The sequence below is a fragment of the Heterodontus francisci genome, chromosome 42, assembly GCF_036365525.1.
Source record: "Heterodontus francisci isolate sHetFra1 chromosome 42, sHetFra1.hap1, whole genome shotgun sequence".
NCBI lineage: Eukaryota > Metazoa > Chordata > Chondrichthyes > Heterodontiformes > Heterodontidae > Heterodontus > Heterodontus francisci.
This window is the reverse complement of record NC_090412.1, coordinates 2975004-2991803: the sequence shown is the minus strand read 5'-3', so window position 1 is coordinate 2991803 and position 16800 is coordinate 2975004. Positions and strand designations below refer to the sequence as shown.

At 40.4% G+C, this 16800-nt stretch overlaps 1 protein-coding gene across 4 annotated transcripts in view; it reads left to right on the top strand.

Moving 5' to 3' along the window:
• LOC137355388 (serine-rich coiled-coil domain-containing protein 2-like) overlaps positions 1-16800 on the top strand; it is a 636521-nt gene that overhangs the window by 41018 nt on the left and 578703 nt on the right. For 3 of the 4 annotated variants that reach the window (XM_068020383.1, XM_068020384.1, XM_068020390.1), the window contains exon 2: positions 5668-5795. The exons of the other annotated variant lie outside the window; for it this stretch is intronic. The gene's annotated coding sequence lies outside the window, so the exon portion shown is untranslated. The remainder of the gene's footprint in view (positions 1-5667; positions 5796-16800) is intronic. 4 annotated transcript variants of the gene reach the window in all.

The following is a 16800-nucleotide window of genomic DNA, read 5'->3' as shown; positions in this document are numbered from 1 at the left end:
AGAAAAAGTATTGGAGAAACTTAAAGGACTAAAATTCAACAAATCCCGAGGAAGATCATGGCCTACACCTAGGGTTCTAAATGAGGTAGCTGCAGAGATAATGTTCTGATGAAGGGTCACTGACCTGAAATGTTAACTCTGCTTCTCTCTCCACAGATGTTGCCAGACCTGCTGAGTATTTCCAGCATTTCTTGTTTTTATTTCAGATTTCCAGCAACCGCAGTATTTTGCTTTCATATATAGAGATAGTGGATGCACTGGTTATGCTTTTCAAAATTCCCTGAACCCAGTGGGTTAGAAGTTAGAAATGTAACACCACTATTCAAGAAAGGAGGGAGAGAGAATACAGGAAATTACAGGCCAGCTATCCTGGAAAATGTCGTCAGGAAAATGCTGGAATCTATTATTAAGGAAGTCTTAACAATGCACTTAAATTATAGTATGATCAGAAAAAGTCAGCATGGTTTTATGAAAGGGAAATCGTGTTTGACAAATGTATTCTTTTCTGTGGATGTAATTTATAGTATACTTGGATTTCTGGAAGGCATTCGATAAAGTGCCACAAAAATGGTTAATAAGCAAGATAACATTGCATGGAGGTTAGAGGATTGGTTAATGGACAAGAAGCAGAGAATAGGGATAAATGGTGCAATTTCAAGTTGGCAAGCTGTGACTGGTGCAGTGCTGTAAGGATCAGTGCTGGGGCCTCAGCTGTTTTCAATCTATATTAATGACTTAGACGAAGAGACCGAGAGTAATGTATCTAAGTTTGCTGACGATACAAAGCTAGGTGGAATTGTCAATTGAGAGGAGGGCACAAAGAGGCTGCAAATAGATATAGACAGTTAAGTGAATGGGCAACACGGTGGCAGATGGAGTATAACGTGGGGCAGTGTGAAGTTATTTTCTTCGGTAGTAATAGAAAAGCAGAATATTTTTTAAAAGGCGTAAAACATGCAAGTATTGATGTTCAGAGAGACTTGGGTGTACTCGTACAAGGAAAGTTCGCATGCAGATGCAGCAAGCAAGCAGGAAAGCAAATGACACGTTGGCTTTTATTGCAAGAGGATTGGATTACAAGAATAAGATCTCATTGAAACATACAAGATTATGAAGGGGCTTGACAGGATAGACACTGAGAGATTGTTTCCCCTGGCTGGGGAATCTAGAACATTGGTGGGGGTGGGGGGATCAGGATAAGGGGTCGATCATTTAGGACTGAGATAAATTTCTTCACTGAGAGGGTGGTGAATCTTTGGAATTCTGTACTCCAGAGGGTGGCGGGTGGAGGTTTTAATAAGATAGCTGGCAGCTCTGCTACTTTCAGTAAATGGAAAGGATTTTTGCAAAGTTTTGAAGGATGTTTTGCATCATTCTCATGTTTGACAAGATGAGTAAATGATCTTGGTTTGTGGTTAACAAAAGAAAGCTGTTGGTTTTAATGAGATATTGACAGTAGCTTTGAACTGTGTATAAAATACTGAGTTTGTGTCGAACTTTTCACTGGTTAAGATGCACAGTTGTTTTTCTGTCGGCATAGATATGAGCGCATGCATTATTCAGTTCTCATTATTGTTCAATGAGTTATATAGCCCAAATTTACATGAATTCATGTATCTGGCAGTGAAAATGGTCTACAAATGGATGCAAGGAAATGAGGAATATTTGTAATCTGCAGTGGAAAGTTGTGTTGCTTTAATAGCTCATTAACAGGTGTCAGTGATTTCAAAGCTGTGAAACTCAACAGATATATATATATATATATAAAAATATTATCCTCCAGCTGGATGTAAGTAATCTAGAAATTTTTACTGCAGAAGATCTATTGTGGGTCATTGAGGTCTGTTGATCCTTCATGAGGTGTAACTATTCAATTTTGAATTAATAATTGACAGTGGGTGAAGAAGCCAAACAAAATCGGACAAAAATGTAGTTTTCAGGAAAAGAATGAACCTTATGCAAGAGCAATGTGAGCCACTTTTTATGTTAGACATTTAATTCCTGAGTAAGAGGACTATTTAAATAAGAACAATTGACCAAGATCTGGTATGCAGTTGTGATAGTGAGATAACATGTGTAATGGCAAACATGTACAAATCAGTATTTTCCAGCTTCATTGTGCCAGCCCCAATCCTGGGGTGGAAGGGAAGGAGAGACAGTGCACAATTTCTGTCATTGATTTTTAGGTATCACACAAATAAGTCTGTGTTTAGAATATAAAGAAACAAAGGCAGTCATTTTGAATGTACAAATTCCCTCAACAATTGAAAACACCTTAATGACGCAGGAGGCAGAATATCTGTAACCCATGACTAGCTTTACCAATCATACTTAGAAAATTGGGATCTGACCTCCAGGTTGAAGAGAATTTAAACTCTGCTTCTCAATGTTTAGCTAACGCTAATTAAAACTTTGTGCCTTGGAAAGTCCACTATTATGTATCCATATGATTGTGCTTCCATCACACCTTCTGTCACATTTAAACTTGCTCCCTGATTGTGTCCTCAATTCCTAATTTGTTATGCCAAGGCAGATGATTCTCAAAAGGTGCAAAAACACAATAGTGCTTTAAGTAAGATCAGAGAACTATTGATTATTCCTCAGCAGGTCATGCAGCATCTGTGGAGGGAGAAGCAGAGTTAACGTTTCCGGTCTGTGACCTTCCATCAGAACTGGCAAAGGTTAGAAAAGACTTAGGCTTTAAGCAAGTGAAAGGGGTGGGGAGCGGGGGGTGCAGTTGGTGGGGAAGAGAACAAAAGGGAAGGTGTGTGATAGGGCAGGAGAGAATAAATAACACAGTTGTCCTGGGACAAAGAGTGTGTTAATGCTTGTGGTGAAAGACAAAGCATTCGTCCAGAGAGAGTGTTAATAGCATAATAATAAGCAGCTGTGTCTACATGAAAAACAGGCATATGGTTAAAAAATAAAATTAAGTTTATAAAAAAAAAAACAAATAAAAAGGACCGGTCATGCTCTGAAGTTGATGAACATAATGTTCAGTCCGCAAGGTTGTAGAGTGCCTAATTGAAAAATCGGGTGCTGCTCGTCGAGCTTGCGTTGATGTTCGCTAGAACACTGGAGCAGGCCAAAGACAGAAATGTGGGCATGTGAGGGATGGGGGGGAGCGGGGGGGAGGTGGGTAGTGGGGGGATTGTTGAAATGGAAAGCGACTGGAACCTCATGGTCATGCTTTCGGGTGCTTGTCATTTCAGCACCCTCCTCATGCTCTCATGCCCACATTTCTGTCTTTAGCCTGCTCCAGTGCACATCAGCACAAGCTCGAGGAGCAGCACCTGATGGTTTGGTTAGGCACTCTACAGCCTTGTGGACTGAACATTGAGATTAATAACTTCAGAGCATGATTGGCCCTTTAAAAAAAATTTTTGAAGTTTTATTTTTTAACCATGTGCCTGCTTTTCATGTAGTTAACACTCTCTCTGGATGAATGCTTTGTCTTTCACCGCAAGCAGTAACACGCTGTTTGCCTTTGTCCTATGACAGCTTTGTTATTTAATCTCTCCTGTCCTCTGCCCTATCACACACCTTCTCATTTGTTCCCTCCCCCCCCACCCCCCTTCACTTGCTTAAAACCTAATTCTTTGCTAACCTTTGCCAGTTCTGATGAAAGGTCACAGATTTGAAATGTTAACTCTGCTTCTCTCTCCACAGATGCTGCCAGACTTGTTGAGTATTTCCAGCACTTCCCGTTTGTATTTCAGATTTCCAGCATCTGCAGCATTTTGCTTTTATTGATTATTCCTGGTTGATGTGTAAGAGGGTTGTTCAAGGTTAAAGTAGTTTTGAGATAACATGCCAGACTTGGTAAACTGTTCCCTGAATTTAGCAGAGCTCCAGGGTACTATTGTTGCTGAACCAATAAGTTTGACTTGATGATGGAACCGAGAGGGGTCAGGGCTGGGATTCTTCTTACATTGCTCCAGATAACCTCGCAAGCTGATGCCTTAATGGGAGGGTTGTCAACCCTCCAGTATTGCCATGGAGTCTCCAGGAATTGAAGGTTAATCTCCAAGGCATTGCTACAAGCAACCCAGGAGGAAAATAATAGTGGTGTTAAAGAAATTATGATTGTATGGAGTTTAACAGTTTCGAAGTCTTGAAGAATGAGAAAGCAGAAAAATGTGTGACAAGTCTTAATGTTAATGCAGGAGGGGGAAGATTATGTAGGATAGCGTATTGAGAGATTAGAAGGAATAAGAGGGAAGTTTAGAGGAGCATTGGCTATCATCATGCCAATAAAACAAGACAAATTGAAAGTTTGTGAATAAAATGGGGAAAAGAGAATGGAGGTTTAAAATGAGAGCTGAATTTCAATCTTTGCTGGAGTTTGGGTTTTGTGAAAGTTTTCTTTTTGTGTGAAAAGAAGCAAGCTTCTTAAAGGTTAGCTTTTTATTTAAGAGATCTGGGATTTTATATTGCAGGTGACAGTAAAAGAATGAATGCTGATACATGAGAGGAGGATGTCTTTGCGATAAAGAAAAAACAGAGTAGGAAAGGAGACAGCCCTGGAGATCCCCTGAGGTATTAGAAAAATAGTGATAAATCATCAACTACAGCACAGGGTAATTTTGGAGGAAACGAGATAGCTGTAAACATAGCTTTCGTAGGAGGCCATATGATAACTTATTTAGAAGTTTAGAAAGGATTTGTCTTATTAAGAGAGATTGAGCAGTTTAGGCCTTTACTCTCTGGAGTTTAGAAGAATGAGAGGAGATCTAATTGAGGTATATAAGATGATTAAGGGGATTGACAAAGTAGACATAGAGAGGATGTTTCCTCTGGTAGGACAATCGAGAACAAGAGGTCGTAGTTTTAGGATAAGGGGTAGCAGATTTCAAACAGATGAGGAGAAATTACTTCTCTCAAAGGGTCATGAGTCTGTGGAATTCACTACCCCAGAGTGCGGTGGACGCCGGGACATTGAGTAAATTTAAGGAGGAGATAGATATTTAATTAGTAATGGGTTGAAGGGTTATGGAGAACGGGAAGGAAAGTGGAGTTGAAGCTGTTATGAGATCAGCCGTGATCGTATTGAATGGTAGAGCAGTCTTGAGGGGCTGAATTGCCTACTCCTGCTCCTTGTTCTTATGTTCTAAGTGACCTAGTGTATTCTAGTACCCACAAAAGTGACCTGACATGATTTGCAGTGTTACAAGTGTGCTACAAGGGAGTATCTCGCTTGTATTATAGTAGACTTGGTAGCAATAAATTTGAACATTAGTTTTTAGACAATATAGAAATATTATCAAATGAGAAAGTCTTGAAGTTTTTGGAAGTGTAATTAATGAGCTGGTAGAAAGAATAACTAAAATCACTCAGTTTTAGTTGTGGATCTCATTACAGTTTGCAATTACAGTCACATTTCTTCGAGTTAGTTGGCAATTCATTTATTGCCCCTTTTAAATCATTCGCCTATAGGATATCTCTGGGGCAAGCAGAAGTTAGGGGGTTACTTATCGAGCCAAAATATTGGTGCAGTGTTCTTTGCTCCCAAAGAAATGCGTTGAGATCAGTCATCACCAGCCTGTTACATTTAAGTTAAATGTATGTTTAATGCTCTCTAGCGTACAAAGTAAATTATTTGCTTTTTAGGGAGATGATATTTCTGTCCTCAGATCATCTAGAAACTTGTTCTCTCTTTCTCCTTAGAATTGAACGGAAACTTGAATCTTGCACAGTACAACTCCATGGAGTACAGAGAGCTGTTGCAACTGAGGATTATTTTTAAAAAAGCCACACATTTTGATCTGAAATTATTACATTGGAGAATTTACCAGGTATGTATATATTTCATACATGCATTAGGTAACAAAAAAAAAATTCAGCTTCAGCAGATACCATGCACATGGCAACAAAAACTTGCTACAGCATTGCTGCATGGCAACTGAGAACCCCCCGGCTCCTCCACCGCCCCCCCCCACCCCGGCTCCTCTCCTCTCCTCCCCCCACCCCCCCGCCCCTACCCCCGGCTCCTCCTCCCCCTCCCCCCACAATTAAGGGCTCAGGCATTAGATGAGCTGAATCGGGGGTGGGATTAGACAATATTAGAGGTTTACAATATTTCCATAGGCGGTCTTGGTGATGGCACGGATATGTGGTTGGAAACTTGTCCCAGGGTGAAATATGACACTAAGTCTGTTCCAATCTCAGACAGTTGGCAGGGAATGAAGACTATGCCTTTGGTCTTCCCAGTATTTAGTTGGAGGGAATTTCATCTCATCCAGTAGTGGATATTGGCTCAGCAGTGTGACAATTTAGAGACCGTGGAGGAGTCGAGAGAGGTGGTGGTAAGGTAGAATTGGATATCGTCAGCGTACATGTCAAAACTGACCAATGTTTCCGAATGATGTCGCCAAGGGGCAGCATGTGGATAAGAAATAAGAGGGCCCAACAGAGATAGCGGTGCAGGAGCAGGAAACTAAGCCATTGCAGGTGATTCAGTGACTGATTAGATAGATAAGATTTAAATCAGGCAAGTGCAGTTGCACCCAGCTGGACAATGGTGGAGAGGATGGTGTGGTCCACCATGGTGAACTATATGTAATACAGTACAGTACGCATACTGATTGTGCTTACTGGTAAAATTATAGATTATTCACGCATTTTTACTAAAACAAGAAGAGCCATTTTCAAATGATTTTAATCATTGTTATGGTAGGGCTAGTCTATATTTTTAGAGTTGACATCATCTACATTTAGCTAACAGCTGATTGCAGCTACTTTGGACATTACAAACAGATAAAAAGGGTGAGCATTGCTTTCAATAGACGAGAAGTGTTATGCCCATGTCTCAGAAGCACTTCAAACAGGATTTAGTTTTAGCTCATCGAGTTCAGGGGAAAGATTTGTACCAAATGTACTCTTTTTTGCTAAAGCAATTTTGCATTATGGAGGCATTGCAGTACTGAGGCACTCAGCTCCCCAGATCAACAGTTAACAGGATTTAATCACACTTTAGCGAGGTGCGAATAGCTTATTGAATTGGCTGAAATAGCCGGCATGCTTAATGTGGCGCCTTTGTAATTGAATTTAATATTTATCTGATATAGGTGCTGTCCTCAATAAGCATGGATGATGGAGGTGGTGGTAACTGTGTTGGTATTTTGTAATATGCTTAATGGTGTGCCATTAATACTTAAAATTACTTATTTGATTTTTCTGTTGCGGCCAAGAAATAGGGTGGGTATGCATCAAACCTGGTGATTCTCAGTATGTCTGAAACAATTACTTGTATTAAACTTGAAAGCTTACAACTGATGCAATTTACATTGCATAGCTGAGGTGTTAATCTAGTTTTGCTGTGTTTTCTGAGACCATCTGTACAATCTAAGCCATTTATTTTTTGAAAGCCTTTAGAGGTGAGGATTCAATTACTTTGTAATGACTTTATTATGACTCTTTCTAAAGCTTCTAAACTATATTTAAACAAAATGCCTGTGTGACCTGATGTTTTTGCTCTTTTCCTTGATAATTATTCGCTGTTTTCTCAGCAATAATCGCCCTTTTTTTACAGAAGCTGTGACTTTTTAAAGAAAGATCAGTATTGTATTTCAGATAAAAGTTTGTATGTTTAGGATCAGCTTTAAGTTGTTGACCTTGACTGGCTGTAGAGAACCGTACAGTTTGCAAATGACACAATTCTTTCAGAGTAGATAAGTACCACAGTAGACATTTGCACTTTCTGTGAGATCTTCAGTGGAGTTGTTTGCATTTTGATCAGTTGAAGGCCATGATCTGAAATTATATAAGTAGTATGCATTGTAGAACAGCTGAACAGTGGGAATAGGAACTCATCATTTTGAAAGGTCACTGCCTTTCATAACATGGCCTTTTTGTAGGTCCAGTAGGCAGCTGCATTTAACAACTGGCTAAAACTTTGTTCAGATGTTTGGGGCTATTGAATAGTGTTGTCAAAAGTAGAGCAGTTGGAGTGGGACTGTTTAATAGACATTACCGTTGTACTGTTTGTGATATGTGAAATGGGGGGGGGGGGGGGAGGAAAGAAAAATGAGCATCATCTGGGCAAAACATTTGTTTCCCCTCAAAGATGACTGATCTATCATATATTCTACTGCTTGTTAGCATCTGACTCATTTTCAATTCCTGTAGAGCGAAAAGTTATCTAGTTAATTTGTATCGCATTCACTTAACAGCAATTTACATTAAATATTAATCCTTTACATTCTGCATTAATGAACCTTAAACAAAAGTTGAACGTTTTTCAGTAAAGTAATGGTTATATGGAATAAGCTGCCAGCTGAAATGTGCACTTAACGCTTGACCATCAAGGAATTGACGACTCGAGAACGCTGTCACTTTTTAAAATTTTCTGTTTTGCATACTTAGATTTGGAAATCAGTAGTAGATTTATTTATGGATTATTAATATATCATTATTAAAACAGAATTCCCTTTCTCTTCACCTCATGATTCTATTTGCAGTTTGGAATGTTTCATTCTTTACATATGCTAGCTATTTTAATTCTTAATTTATCTCATTTACAGTTTAAATCTAACTGTACCTTCTTATCTGTGCTCGAGTTTGGTGGTAAGATCTGAAACTCTTAAATTCGGGAGACTGCACATTGAGGTTTGAATGGGCCTTGTCACTGAAATGGCCAGTTCAGACTTTGACATCTTTTGTATGCTGCCCTTCACAAGCACAAAGTGCGTAATAAGTTAGTTTGTCAGCAGGCCAAGCAGAGCAGATGCTTCTACTGCTTTTGGGCGTGACAAGGTTCAAGACTGATCTTAAGATCTGAATTAGATAGTGTTAAGCATATTAAAATTTAGAAATGCAATATAAATTTAATTTTACACTGCTAGAGTAACCAGCGAGCTAATCCACTGGTGATTTCATTTCCTCTGCTACTTGTCTCTTGAACTCTGCTCATGGATACTAGGGTGAATCATTGTATCATCACCATGGACGCTAACTGAAGCCTTTAGCAGGATCTGACACCATGCACTTCTAAATATCTTTATTATTAACACAAGCTCGAGAAACAGCACTTCATGTTTTGATTAGGCACTTTACAATCTTCTGGCCACTGGTCAACAATTTAGATCATATCCACTGCTCCTATTTTTTCAAACATCAGGTGCCAGTAATGGTATTGTTTTTGCCATTTACATCTCGCCTGGACCCATCTTTTGTTTCTTTATTGTTCCACTACCACCTGTCTTTTGCCTTGCACCTTCATCTCTTTTGTTATTTAATTAGTCCAGTGCTTCATTCTATCACAGACCTCCCTTTTTTCTTCATTTATAATCTGTTCAAGGTCATCGAGCTGAAACATGAACTGTTTCTCTCTCCAAAGATGCTGCCTGAAGTGCTGAGTATTTTCCAGCATGTTTTTATTTATTGTCGTAATGTCTGTCACCTCATACCATCCTTGCAGCTATTTAATTTCTTTTCAAATTGCTCCATCTAATTGCTGGCTCATTCACTGACTCCTTTTCTGTTAACTAAGAGGTTTCCTGCTCTTCAATGGGGAAATCAAAATTTAGTTTCTCTAAATTCTTAGGAATTATTTTCATTCTATTGCAAGCCTTCTAGTATGGCTTCATATTTTGTCCTTCATCTGTTGACATCAGGGGAGGTGGTGGCGTAGTGGCCATGTCACTGGACTAGTAATCCAGAGTCCAGGCTAATGCTCTGGGGATATGGGTTTGAGTCCCACCATGGCAGATGGTGAAATTTGAATTCAATTAATAAATCTGGGAATAAAAGTTAGTATAATCATGAAACTGTTGTCGATTGTTAACAACCCATCTGGTTCACTAATGCCCTTTAGGGAAGAATTCTACCGTCCTTACCTTCTCTGGCCTACATGTGACTCCAGTCCACAGCAATGTGATTGACTCTCAAAATGCCCTCTGAAATGACCTAGCAAGCCACTCAGTTTGAGGGCATTTAGGGATGGGCAACAAATGCTAGCCAGCGATGCCCACATCCCGCAAACGAATATAAAAAAAATTCTCTGTCACTATGTTGTCTGACCATTTCATCCACCTCCAAAAACTCAACTCTCTTCAATGTCCCAATTCCAGCAAGACTTGAATAATACACCTATATCTTCACAGGCTCAAGACTCATAGCCTGTTGATCTTACCTCTTCTTGGTACCTCCAACTTCAGGGATTCCTTATCTCATCAGTCTTTCCTTCCTTCTGCAATCTTCAAGATTTTGAAAGTTGAGCTTGGTGTTACCTCACAACTACTTTCTGATCTACCTCATTTATTTTTATTCTTTTCAGCCTTGGTTTAGTTCTCCACTATGAGGCTTGAGCCTTCACCTCAGTTTCTCAATGTAGGTCAGTAAGCCTTATTTGGAGCTTCTGAACGAATGCTTGGGAGGTGTTGAATAATTGCATGCTGTTGCTCAGCATTTTTCTCTTTCTTTCAAATTTTGCCTTCCATGCTTTGGTAGGTGTGCAACGTATACACTTCATGGAATATATATACAAGAGTTGGCCATGAGAATTACACAAGTAAACATGCTAGACTGTCATTTGCATAGTGTGTATTACACGTTGATTTAACTCTGTTCTGTGTTTTGCCATCTTTTCATTTTTTTTGTATCCGTAGATTTTGTTCAAAGTACATGCAAGTCCAACAAAGCTGCTTGAATGAGAAGGTTCAGACAGCAAACACTTAGTCATGAACTTTTACACAGTAAGGAAACAATTATATTCTGATGGCTTTAGGTGCTGTCTATAATATAATTACAGCTAGCATAAAAATTGTGTGAAGAAAACCCTATATGCCAAATGAGAAATTAATTTCTTTGGAAACTTACATTGGACTTTTAATGGAAAAATCCTACAAGTTAATTCAAAAAAAAAACTAGCAGCCAAGATGGCCACTGCAGTTTACGTCTGAATACCAGCAGATTGAACTGGAGACAAAAGTCCAACGAGAAGCCCAGCCAGGACAGTGGCTTGCTTGAAGTGATTGAGTTACCTAAAATGGCTTCATTAGCACAGCAGTCACAGCAATCATCGCATATTGACTTTGAAAGAACCAACCCCCTCCAAGCGTAAATTGACATCCTGGGGCATGTGGAACCTTGAATTTCATTAGAAGGTTCCAGAAAAACCTGAAGCAACCATGTGACCGCCTGTCCATCTCGGGGGAATTGTTACACAGATCAAGAGACAAGCAGTAACTGAGTGGGCAACAGCAGAGAAGGCTGGAGGCCTCCCTTTTTTCTTTTTCTTTCTTTCTCTCGCTCTCTTTCTGCACCCCCCCCCCCCCCCCAGCCCCAAGGAAACATCAAGTTTGAAAACCATCTGTGACTGGGAGACACTCCAAGCTCACAGATTGCTACAGCCAGCGACCAGAGGGAGAGAGCCAAATACATTCCTGCCTTCAGGGAAACCCTGAGCAAAGCAAGCCAGCCAAAGTGCACTTTGACCAGCAAGGAGGAGTTCAAGAATACAGCTGTAGCCGAGGACTACAGGATCACCCACTTAACAGACTGCATTTAAGTTCCATTTATTCTGGACTTTAATCCAACCGCCAAATCTACTTTTCCCTCTAATTTATTTGTGTGTGTGTGTGTGATTCTCGTGTGAAAGCAGAGTGTATTTTTTTTGTATTTTTAAATCTGGGTTAGAGTGTTAAGTATAATAAACTTACCTCATGTTTAAACTCAAGAAAGCCTGTCCGAGTGGTTATTTCACGATCACAGTAAAGGTAAAACACTCACAGCACAACAGCAACAGCTGGTAAGCACAATCACTGTGTAAAAGCAATGTTGCGGTCAAATAAGAGCGAGGGCAAGAGGGGAGCCTGAGACTCCCTCTTCAATTGGCTGGAACAATGCTAGAGTTCAATACAGTTTTGGGGTTCAGGTGTTTTGGCTTACACAGCGAGCTGCACAATAATTAAAAGTTTGTATGAAATACTAAAATCTGCACAACATTGTCCCCATTTAAAAATTACTTCAATACAATTGTTTCTTAAATATGAAATGATATTAAAACAATATTGGGTAGGCTTTTAAGCATCAGCTATTTCAGCAGATGTGAAATTGACCCATTTTCCACTCACTTGAAATTGGTTGTGCCAATTCAGATTTTGTACATTGCATTTAATTGACAAATGAACCTGGAGCTACAATGTTGATTGCAGTAACAGAGCTGATGGACAGAAGCATTCAGCATGATGCAGAATATGATTGGATGCAGCGCAAGTTGTAAAGTTCTAATCGTGTAATGTGCATTTCGCAGAGGAAGCCATAGATTTTCTTTGTGTATAGCTGATTTGTCCAGAAGGTCAAGGGTTTTGCATGAAGTGATTCAGTTTGATGCAGGAAACTGCAATATAAGAGGATGTTGTGGTTTTTAATCCAGAAACTACAGGTGCAAAAAGCTTTTCACAGCTCTTTCCCTGATAGAATTATCACAAGCCAGTAAATTATTACTGAAAAATAATCTTGTGGTACCACAGAATTCATAGTCATAGAGTCGTACAGCATAGAAACAGGCCCTTCGGCCCACTGCGTCCATGCCGACCATAATGCCTGTCTATACTAATCCCACCTGTCTCAATTAATTCCATATCCCTCTATGCCTTGCTCATTCAAGTACCTGTCCAGATGCCTCGTAAATGTTGCTACTGTTCCTGCCTCCACCACCACCTCAGGCAGCTCATTACAGATACCCACTATTCTTTGTGTGAAAAATTTACCCCTTTGATCCCCTTTAAACCTCCTCCCTCTCACCCTAAATCTATGCCCTCTAGTTTTAGTCACCCCTATCATGAGAAACACACTCTGGCTATCTACCCTATCTATGCCTCTGATAATTTTTTATACATCTATCATGTCCCCTCTCAGCCTCCTTCGCTCCAGGGAAAACAGACCCAGCCTATCCAATCTCTTTTTATAACTCAAGCCCTCCAAACCTGGCAACATCCTTGTGAATCTTTTCTGCACCCTCTCTAGCTTAATCACATCTTTCCTGTAGTACGGTGACCAGAACTGCACACAGTACTCTATGTGCGGCCTAACCAACGTTATGTACAACTGTAACATGATGTCCCAACTCTTGTCCTCAATGCCTCGGCCGATGAAGGCAAGGATGCCATACGCCTTCACCACCCTGTCTACCTGTGTTGCCACTTTCAGGGAACTATGTACTTGCACCCCAAGGTCTCTCTGCTGAAGAACACTCCCCAGGGCCTTGCCATTCACTGTATATGTCTTGCCCTGGTTTAAATTCCCAAAATGCATCACTTCGCACTTGTCTGCGTTAAATTCCATTTGCCAATCCCTTGCCCACTTTCCCAGTTTATCTATATCCTGTTGTAACCTTAGACAGCCTTCTTCACTGTCCACTATACCACCAATTTTGGTGTCATCTGCAAACTTACTAATCATGCACCCTACATCACATCCAAGTCATTAATATATATGACAAACAACAGAGGGCCCAGCACCAATCCCTGCGGCACACCACTGGTCACCGGCCTCCAATCTGAAAAACAACCCTCCACTACCACCCTCTGCCTCCTGTCACCATGCCAATTTTGTATCCAGTTGGGTAGCTCACCCTGGATCCCATGTGTTCGAACCTTCTGGACCAGCCTACCATGCGGGACCTTGTCAAAGGCCTTGCTAAAGTCCATGTCGACAACGTCCATCGCCCTGCCCTCGTCAATCCTCTTGGTCACCTCCTCAAAAAACTCAAATCAAATTCGTGAGACATGATTTCCCCCACACAAAGCCATGCTGACTATCTCTAATCAGACCATGCCTTTCCAAATGCATATAAATCCTATCTCTCAGAATCCCTTCCAATAACTTTCCCTCCACTGATGTAAGGCTCACCAGCCTGTAGTTCCCTGGCTTATCCCTGCTGCCCTTCTTAATTAAAGGCACAACATTAGCTATCCTCTAGTCTTCAGGTACCTCACCCGTGGCTAACGATGATACAAAAATCTCTGCCAGGGTCCCAGCAATCTCCTCCCTTGATTCCCATAGCATCCTAGGATACACCTGGTCAGGTCCTGGGGATTTATCCACCTTAATGCACTTCAAAGCCTCCAACACCACCTCCTTTGTAATGTTGATATGCTCCAGGATATCGCTGTCCCCTCCCTTGAACTCACTAGCTTCCATGGCCACCTCCACGGTAAATACAGACGAAATAGTCATTTAGTTCAAATGTTACAAAAGACAGCAACATTCCCAATCCTGCCCGCAATCTGCAATGAACATGCCTAAGACTTTTTTAAAAGCAACTTCCTGCTTATAAAATATAATTAATTAACCTTGGTTATTCAGTCTTCTGTTGACACTCTCAAATGCAGTTTGTCATGAATAGATTTTTCTTCACTATATGTGCAGACTGGTAACTCAATCCCAGATATTAATTTGTATTCGGTTCAATGGCAGCTTTTTCTCCCATGGACTATTAACAAAAGCAATCACTGTCACTAAACTGCACTGCATAGACCTTCTAGTTAAATCACTCTTTGCTAAAGCTTCTTTTTGGTAACCAATAGGAATTCATGCTTCCCTCCCCCAGAGCTGTAACACTCCACTCTTGTGAGCTGCTTGCTCATCGGTAATTTCATTTTTTAAACAAACTGTTCTACATATCAGATCTGACCTCAATAAAAAGAAAGCTGTGTTTATGCAAAACACTGCCGAGTGTCTCACTAGGATGCTTGAAGTAATTGGGTCATTTTTGCATGATTTGTAATGTTTAGTTAGTAACAAATTCTGAACACATTGGCCCACATTTTGCAGTCAGCTATGAAAGAACATCGTTTACCTCGCTGACAGCTGCCCACAGAGCTTTCGTGGGCTTTTTAGCATAGAAATGCTGTCACTGGATGTCTGATCTAGTACAGCGATGCCCTCAAAGGGGAATCTGCGGTGCCTGTAAACAGAGCAAGAAACTGTGAGGCTCTTCAAGCAATCAGATTGAAGAATCCTAACCGAGATAGGCAGAGTCTAAACCAGCAAGTATAAATTAGATTTCAATCATGTACAGAAGCTGAAACAAAGATTGGGAAAGGCAGATGGCATTAAGAGAGCTAAGAGATAGACAGGAAAAGTAATTTAAAAAAAATCTCCAACACTAATTAAATTCTGAAGGAATGAGACTCCACACTTGTAAATTTAAATTGTCAGAGCCAGAGAGGTTGTTTGGAAGTAATTATCATTTATCACGGCATTAAAAAATCACTTACTCCTGAATGCACCAGCCCTAACTTTTTCTGGAATAAAAACAAGAAATGCTGGAACCACTCAGCAGGTCTGGCAGCATCTGTGGAAAGAGAAGCAGAGTTAACGTTTCGGGTCAGTGATCCTTCTTCTAACTTTTTCTGGCGTGTTTAGTGGGTAAGTACCGCAACTTCACAGCATTACATAGATTTCAGGGCCTAGTCTATTGATGAGGACTGTTGGAGTGCAGTCTGTGGAGGAGTGGGGTATATTCTGACAGCAACATCTGGATTTCTGTATTTAAATGCACATGTGCGAATGCTGCAAGTTGCTGCCTGATGTACGCTGTAATGGCGGTGAGTGCCGTTAACCTCGATGAAAAATCCAGGCCATTATTTAAAAAAAGCACTATTGGTGCACAGTAGGACTATCTGGGTTTCCTCCGGGTGCTCCGGTTTCCTCCCACATGCCAAAGACTTGCTGGTTGATAGGTTAATTGGCCATTATAAATTGCCCCTAGTATAGGTAGGTGGCAGGGAAATATAGGGATAGGTGGGGATGTGGTAGGAATATGGAATTAGTGTAGGATTAGTATAAGTGGGTGGTTGATGGTCGGCACAGACTCGGTGGGCCAAAGGGCCTGTTTCAGTGCTGTATCTCTAAACTAAACTAAACAAACCTGCTTTGCTAGTTTATTAGTCATAGCAGGTTCCATCTTTTAAATTTCAAAATTGATATTTTCCATATCTTTACTTTCCAATTAAGTACGTATCTCAGTTTTAAGTAAGTTACTAAAGTAATGATTTCTTTGATCTGAGGAGCTTCCACAAATTTTAGTGCTTTTGATCATACCTGTACTGTTCAAATGTTGGCTGAATGTTTTCAAGGCTTGTATGAAATATTCCCACAGGCAATAGCAGTCTTCACAAATTAGCAACTGTAACGTATTAAAGAACATTGCCTTGCTTCGTGTGAATAAGGCTAAAAGGTTATTTATATTCATGCCCTTAAAGGTACATGGGAGACTTGTTGAATTTTCTCCATTTCCCTTCTCATGTAATTTTCTAAAAAAATGTTTCCTTGTCAGTCAATTTTGTTGTTAAACTGGTCCAGATCATCTTTGTGCTCACCAGAATTCAACTGCAGTACGGAGTTAATGGAGTAAAATCTGCCTTGAGAGGTGAGGAATTTTTAGTCTAATAAGAGAAGGTATGTATGTCAGTCAAGTGCTTTAAATGCCTCTCATTTGCTTCTTCACTGTGAAAGGTTCTCCATTCACTGGCATAACTGAGAGCTGTCAAATTATCCCTGTCTACGTGAACTGCCAGCAAGCTCAGTTAATTTTAGTTTGGAACTTCTCTTTCTCTGATTCAGAGAGTGACCTGCTCTTGCCGGATTTTACCAGAGTGGCTTTCTAAACCAAGTGGCAGGATGTGGTTGAGAGTAGCTTATGTTGACTTTTCTTCCCCAGTCTCTCTCCCCTCATCGGATTTCGGCTGTGGCTGTTCTGTATGCAGCTACTGAAATGAGAAAGTTTCCCAGCAGGGTAGTGCACTAAAACTCTAGGCTTGGAGGCAGCTCCATTATTACATGGAGCACATA